General features: G+C 50.3%; 1 pseudogene; it reads right to left on the bottom strand.

Annotated features, from left to right (window-relative positions):
• Positions 1–1,384: 1,384 nt before the first annotated feature.
• On the bottom strand, positions 1,385–7,037 carry LOC110336252 (annotated as a pseudogene).
• Positions 7,038–7,239: the final 202 nt, after the last annotated feature.

Below are 7,239 nucleotides of genomic sequence, written 5' to 3'. Positions count from 1 at the left end.
TGATTCAGACCTTGTTGCCACTAAGCACGGGGCCACCCGGGGTGGAACCTTCTGATTCTATTGTCTACACCTGCCACTGCTTTCCTCCAAAACATTAGCTACCTGCTGAGACCCTTGAGGCCTTCCTCCGGAGACAGCATCCTGCAGATCACCTTCAGCTGGCAAAGGGCATCAAGAACGGAGTGGTGGGGGATGGGCCTCCTCCCTCTACATAAGCTCAGAATCTTAGTAAACTTGGGGCTTTGATCAAGTTTATATGTTGTCTTAGCCTTCCTTCCTTGTTCGCCGTCTAATCTCTTTAAGCCCCAGCCCGCCTTTCAGGAGTACCCGGTTCGAGTGTGGCTGCGGGCAGTCGCACTCAGCTTAAAAAATGTTAGTAGACACACACACACACACACACACACACACCAGAGCTAAAGACAGAAGTTCCAGCAACTGCCAAATATGTAGTAAGTCTGAGGTAATGTTTTCCAGAAATGTCCTTTACTTGACAGGCAGTTGGGGAAACGAGGAGCTCCTGGGGTTAGTGTGGCAAAGGCAGAACGTGCTTTGCAGGAGGAAAGCAAAGCAAACCTCTTGCCTAGCTTCTCATCCTAACATTTGGCAGGCTGAGGTAGGAAGTTCACTGAATTTGAGACTAGTTGGGCTACAAAACTGCGAGTTCAAAGTAAATATAGGCTACATAGTGAAGCCTTGTGCTGTTCCCAACACCCCAAATCCTTTCCTAGACAGAATGGGCGGGGTTGCTAGTTACTATGGAAACAGGTCCCCTCATCACTGCATCGTGTAGTGGCTGATCCAGGTACTCGGTTTACCCGATTTTACCTACATGGAAACAAATCCCAGTGTTCTGGTGGAACGCCCCATTTAAACCCACATGATTTTCTAATTAAATGCCCCTCTACTTTGCATGTTGCCTGTCAGTTGGTTTCACTTTCCAGTGGGGGCAGTTCTCTCACGCATGCTTTGTGGTTCATTGAACTTGAGTTTCGCCTGCTGCCTCTGATGACAAGAGCAGAGGCTGTTCAGTTGGTCGGGTGCTTGCTTTAGATGTAGCTCACTTGGTGGAGGTTTTGCTTTGCAGGCAGCAGGCTGTGGGTTTGATCGCCAGCACTACAAAAATAAATTTTAAAAAAAAGCTATACATGATAATTATAAATTATACATGATAAATTATACCTGTAATCCCAGCTCTCCAGTAGAGACAGGGGGGCTACGGAGTTCAAGGTCAGCTTTGATTATTTAACGGTTTCAAGCCCCACCTGGACCATGTGAGGCTCTATTTTAATTAATTAATTAATTAACTCATTTATTTATTTTTCTATATCAATTATGATTTTTAAAATATTATTTTTTGGTTTAATTCGGTTTAATATTTTATTGGTTACTTCTCCCACCCAATGGACCTTTCCAGCTGGCCCACGCACAAGCACACTCCGGCTGCATTATGGCAACCTCTCAAGTGTCTGCCGCCAAACTCGGACATGAGGGGTGATCTCATAGGATATCTCAGCCGTGGGGCACCATTGAGTGTGCTCAGTAGGGCCTTCTCCGCTACCACCTCATGGGCTGCCCCAGAGGGCCTCCTGCAAGTACTGCCGCTCCACAGTTTGCTCCAAAACAGCCAATCACATCACAGCCTGGTCCAGAGGCTTGGCGTTCAGCCGCTGAGGGCCTGCTGCTGAGATACTGTTCCTTTCTTGCCCCGACCCCTCCATGGGATATCCTCCTGAGCATCAGGGAGATGCTCATAGTAGGTCAAGTCTTCTCTGGTGACGTCTGGATTAGGGCATGTCCGGTCCCGGATGTGCAGATCAGAGAGGACAACTTGCTGTCCCAGCTCCTCCACCCACCGAAGCACACCAGGTCTGTCTCTTCAGTCTTCTCTTTCGGGGAGCCAGCTCATAATTCCTTCTTCCAGGGCAGGCAGATGGCTAGGCTCAAAGATGGGACCAGTTAAGGGCTGTAAACAAACTTCTTGCCAAAAGTCCTTTGCTGGCTAAGATGTTTGTGAAGCTCCTCCCAGGTGGCTCCGGGATGCAGTGCCCGCCGAGCAGGACATTCAGTGTCCCAGGATCTCGGATCCAACACCAGCCTGAGCACATCTCAAGGGGGGATAGCCTGGGCTGTCAGCTGGCTTAAGTAATGCTGCTCCACCTGCTTGAAGAACTTGCTAGGAAGTCTCGTCTCCGCTTTGCTTGTCCCAGCCTTGTGGGACTCTGTGGCATTTCTTCAGAGTCCCCTGATGGCCTCTTAGGGCCCCATCTAGGAAAGTGGGTGGAAGAGAGTAGCACTGAAGAACAAGGATGGACAGCACCGGGTGTATTCATCGGTTCAGAGGAGGCAGGCAGCGGGAGGGAGGGAGGGAGTAGATTGGTCCTCAGAAACTGTGGGGGACGTCATGGTGTAGGAGCAGCTATCTGGGCTGAGAAGTCAAACCAGGGACCTTGAGGACCAGGGCAGGGTTGTGCTTCATCAGGCTCTGGCTCTTCCAAGGACTGGGATGGAGCAGAGTCTAGTTTTCCTGGGCTGCTATCGGGTGTGAGGACTGAGCTGATCCACAGGGAGTTGTGGCTCTGAGTCTGGCTCAGCCCAGACAGGAAGGCAGACTGGCTGAAGTCGTGCTGACTCTGACCCAGAAAGAAAGGGGAACCTTCCGGCTCTAGGAACTTGCTACTTGACTGAAGACGGGGGCTGGGTAGGTGTCTGAGGTGGAGGCTGGGGCTGAGGTCTTGGGTGAGCTTGAGTCTGGACTTGTTCTGAATCGTGTCCCCTAATGGTGTACTGAAAGTGCTAAGGCTGCGGGGACCCAGCCTTATGTTTTCGAGGTGGGCATCGACACCCGGCAGGAGAAGTAGAGGTGTTGGAGCCAGTCAATTCTCTCTTTACAGGGACTCGGGCAGAGCTGGATGTTGAAGTGACTGCTTCCATCAAGGACTCAGTTTCTTGCTTTGTTCCATTGTCAGTAACTGTGTTCCCCCCATCCTTCAGCAAAGATACCAGGGAGACATGGTAATACCCAGTAATGGTGTCTATAGCGATCTTGACCCAACGACACTGCCTGGAGCATCCGTGATGAATGAAGCAGTTGTTTTCTTACTGAGTTTTTCTATCTGGCACTCCAGCTCTCAAATGCTAGATGTTGCAACATCAACCTGTCCATCTCTTCAACTCCTATGGCCATTGACAGCTGCTGTATTTTCCTCCTCTTCCTCCTCTTCTATGCCACTGGTTCCCTCCATGATCTGAGAACTGCACCTCTGTCCCAGGCCATCTTCTGGCCCTTCCATCATAACCTCAGGCCACCCAGTTTGCTTGGCCAGAACAGTTTTCAGTCTCTGGAGTTGGCCTTCAACAGTCCATTTGTTTTTCCTGTAGCTAGACATATTCTACAGAGTCTCGTCAATCTCATTGATGATAATGGAGGAACTGTTGAGCTCATACGCAGGGAAGGCTAGAAGAGCAGCAGTTGAGATGACTGGGCCTGAAAAGGCTGGGTCTGCACTGTCATAGAAGGATGGCTCTGCTCTCTATGCCATGAGGAAGCAGACACATTGTCTCTGCTCAATGAGCTCTCCGACACCTTCTCCCCCACAAGATCTTTAAGGACTGACTATAGGAGGGCAGACCAGGATCATGGAGTGCAGCCTTCAGGGGCTACACCAGCAGGTCCTGCACTTTGTCCAAGCTGTCACCTTGACCTAAAAGTCCCACCTGCAGGACTCCGAGACTAGGAACGTCTTTGGAAGGTCAAAGCCTAGCACTTTGCCAAAATGGTGCAGGAGCTCCACGATGATCAAGCAATCTGAGAAAGCCCTACTGTGGACAGCGTCAAAACAGCGATGCGTGTGAAGTCAGGCAGGGGCTGGTGGTCGGTCAGGCAGACGCATATCCTCAGTGGGCTTCTTCATCTCCTCCAAGATAACCCACTGCCTCTGGTGCTCCACCAGCCAGCCGCCTCTGTGTGGCAAGGGTCTTGTCTGCTCTACACGCTCTGGGCTCTTCCTTTCCCTTTTCCCTTTTCTTTCTTATCCCTCTTTATGTTTTCCTTCAGCATCTCCTGCTTCGTCTTCATCTTCTCCTTCTCAGCCTTGAATCTCTTCTCTTTGTCCTTCTGCTTTAAGTTCTCAGTGTCTTGCTTCCTCTTGCTTCTGGCCTGTAAACCATAAGGGAAGTCATTTCTCCTCAAACTCTGAAGGCACCTCTGCTTGGGCTGCCCTTGGACAGGTCTGACTCTCTCCCCGCTGTGCCTTCTGCCTCATCTTCCTTTTGTTTTTAGTCACCTTTGCTTTATTCCCCCCCGCCCCCCCCCCCCCACTCAGTGTTTCTTGAGTTCCCAGTTTCTTTGGAAGTCTATTATCTGTTTTATTCAACCGCTCAGGAATTTTGATGTTAGAAAGCCTACCATGGTCCCGCTTCACTTTGGGAACTTCCTTGTTCTTAGCCTTCTCATTGTTTCGAGGTCAGCTTCCTTTGGCAGTAATTGCTTGAGTTCTGAAAGGAATCCCCTCTGCTGATGATAACTGGACCCACTGCAAGCCCTCTGGTGTACCTCTCTCTTCAAATCTCCAACAGGCATGCGGAGACTGAAGCTGAAGTGCTCATGGCAGACACTGTGTACCACATTTTGGCTCAGGTACTTGATAACTTTTGGAAATTGCTTCATCCTTTTCCCACAGGGGCCACAATACCAAGTCTCCCCCTGCCACTAATGGCTGTCCTTTTCTTTCTTTCTTTCTTTCTTTCTTTCTTTCTTTCTTTCTTTCTTTCTTTCTTTCTTTCTTTCTTTCTTTCTTTCTTGGTTTGCCTTCTTTTTTTTCCTTTATCAAATATTTTCTTTATTTACACTTCAAATGTTAGCCCCTTTCCCTGTTTCTCCTCTGGAAACCCCCATCCCATCCCCCCTACTCCTGTTTCTATGAGGGTACTCCCCCACCCACCCACCTTCTTCTGCCTCCCAACCCTGGCATTCCCCTACACTGGGGCGTCAAGCCTTCCCAGGACCAAGGGTCTCTCCTCTCATAGATGCCAGACAAGGCCATCCTCTGCTACATATGTGGCTGGAGTCATGGGTCCCTCTATACTCTTTGGTTGGCGGTTTAGTCCCAGGGAGCTCTGGGAGGGGTCTGGTTAATTCACAGACCACATGAAGCTCGAGAAGAAGGAAGACCCAAGTGTGGATGCTTCAGTCCTTCTTAGAGGAGGGAACAAAATACTCATGAGAGGAAACACGGAGACAAAATGTGGAGCAGAGACTGAAGCAAAGACCATCCAGAGACTGCCCCACCTGGGGATCCATCCCATATACAGTCACCAAACACAGACACTATTGTGGATGCCAATAAGTGCTACTTACAGGAACCTGATATAGCTGTCTCCTGAGAGGCTCTAACAGAGCCTGACAAAGAGTCAAATGCTCGGATTCAACCATTGGACTAAGTGTGGTGTCCTTGATGGAGGAATTGGAGAAAGGACTGAAGGAGCTGAAGGGGTCTGCAACCCCATAGGATGGCTGCCCTTCCTGATGCGCACCTCTCTTCACCACCCATATTGGAGGGGAAGACAAACTTCTTTGGCGTAGCGATATGTCTCTTCAATACATCCGTACAGAGACTTCGGCCAATTCTCCAGTCATCTCTCTGTGATCGGCACAAGCTTCAGGGGCACTGCTGACATCTTTACTTCCTGGGGAGACTGTCTGGAAGGCAGCTGCTGGAGAAGGTTGAGGGGAACCTTGAGGAGAAGTCACTGGAGCTGTCATAGACGCTCCCAAAGAGATGGCTGGGAGTGCAGGTGAGGAAGCTGGAGAAACTTCTGGAAAGACTTCAGGAGGGCCAGGAGAGCATGCGACCGGAGAGACGGCTGGAGAGATTTCTACAGATGCTGCCAAGGAGGTTGCTGAGGAGGCTGTGGGTGAGACAGCTGGGTGTAGTTGAGTACTCTAGGTGGCTGGTCAGGGGCTGACTCAGTTAGGGGATGTTGGAAGTTTGAAGATTGGGTCTCTGTTTCTTCCCGTCCAGAGTCACTCCCCCTGTTCAGGCCAAAGCTGTTATCCCCTAAGACAGTTGGGGCTAACAAAGATGGAGGTTGATATTTGTCTGTCATCTGCCAAGAGACTAAAGGCATTGTTAGCATTCCTGAGAGAAGAGCAATGGAGGGCAGCGATCACAGGCCATCCTCCAGAGACAGCTTGTCTCCTGCACGCGTCAGCTCTGTGGCATCTCTACCATAAAGTCCTCCCATCCCTGGCTCTGCTGCCACAGAGTCAAAGGGCTCGAGGGAATCTTCTCTGGGGATTGGAATGTTGTTCAGGGGATCAGGAAGATGTGAAGGATCCTCAAGACAGCTCACTGTGTGATCAGGGACCAGGGTGGAGAGTTCTTGGTCTCTACAGAGGAGACAGCCACACCCTTTTAGTTCTAGTTGCTCTTTCCCCGGCTCCAGGCTGCCTACCAAGTCCGTGCCATTTTCTGTCAGCTCCTTTTCTGCTGCCTCATCAGGATGGATGTCACCCACTTACATCCTGGGAAGGTGCAAAGGTCTGGATACTAGACCCCAACATTGGAGAAGTCTGTGGAGAGGTGAAAAAAAATCTTGGGGGTCCATTGGGCATCCCTTCAAAATCCTGGTCAGGAAAAGAATCACGCAGTTCCTGTGAATTGAAGTTGAGCCCCACGGAACTCTGGGTACCATTGGCCCAGAACTCTTCGCTCCCAGCTCAAAGATTAGTGTTGTGACTTGGGGATGAAGGTTGTCGGCTGCCCCCCCAAGGATACCATTGTGCGGGTATTGTCCACCAGGGAACTGAGGAAGATGGGGTGAGTCCTTGAGGATGTTGCCAGGATTGGCGGATGGGTACTGTGAGTAGTTCCAAAAATAAAGTGATGGAAGTGTGAGGGGCAGAAGGAGTGGGGAGCAGAGTTCACAATCCTCGAAGTAGTAGTGTGAGATAGAGTAGAGAAGCCATTAACATTCTCACCCCCATCCAGACTTTGCCCTTGCCCTTGCTGGGGGAAGTTCATGGGGACTTGTTAGTGTAGGGATCCTTTCCCCCCAGGAAGGACAGGGTTTCAGTCCTGAGGCAGCTGGTACAAGAGGAGGGCCAGTAAAGTGATAATGGTCTTTTGCCTCCAGTTTACCGGGAAGATGCTCAATTCTCTTTTGGCTGCACCCAACTCCAGTACTCAAGACTAACGAGAGGCTGAGGGGAGCCCATCTGACTCTACTTAGTATTTTAAA

The sequence above is a fragment of the Mus pahari genome, chromosome 19, assembly GCF_900095145.1.
Source record: "Mus pahari chromosome 19, PAHARI_EIJ_v1.1, whole genome shotgun sequence".
NCBI classification, from domain to species: domain Eukaryota; kingdom Metazoa; phylum Chordata; class Mammalia; order Rodentia; family Muridae; genus Mus; species Mus pahari.
Note: the sequence above shows the minus strand (reverse complement) of the source record. Positions and strands in the feature narration are given on the sequence as shown.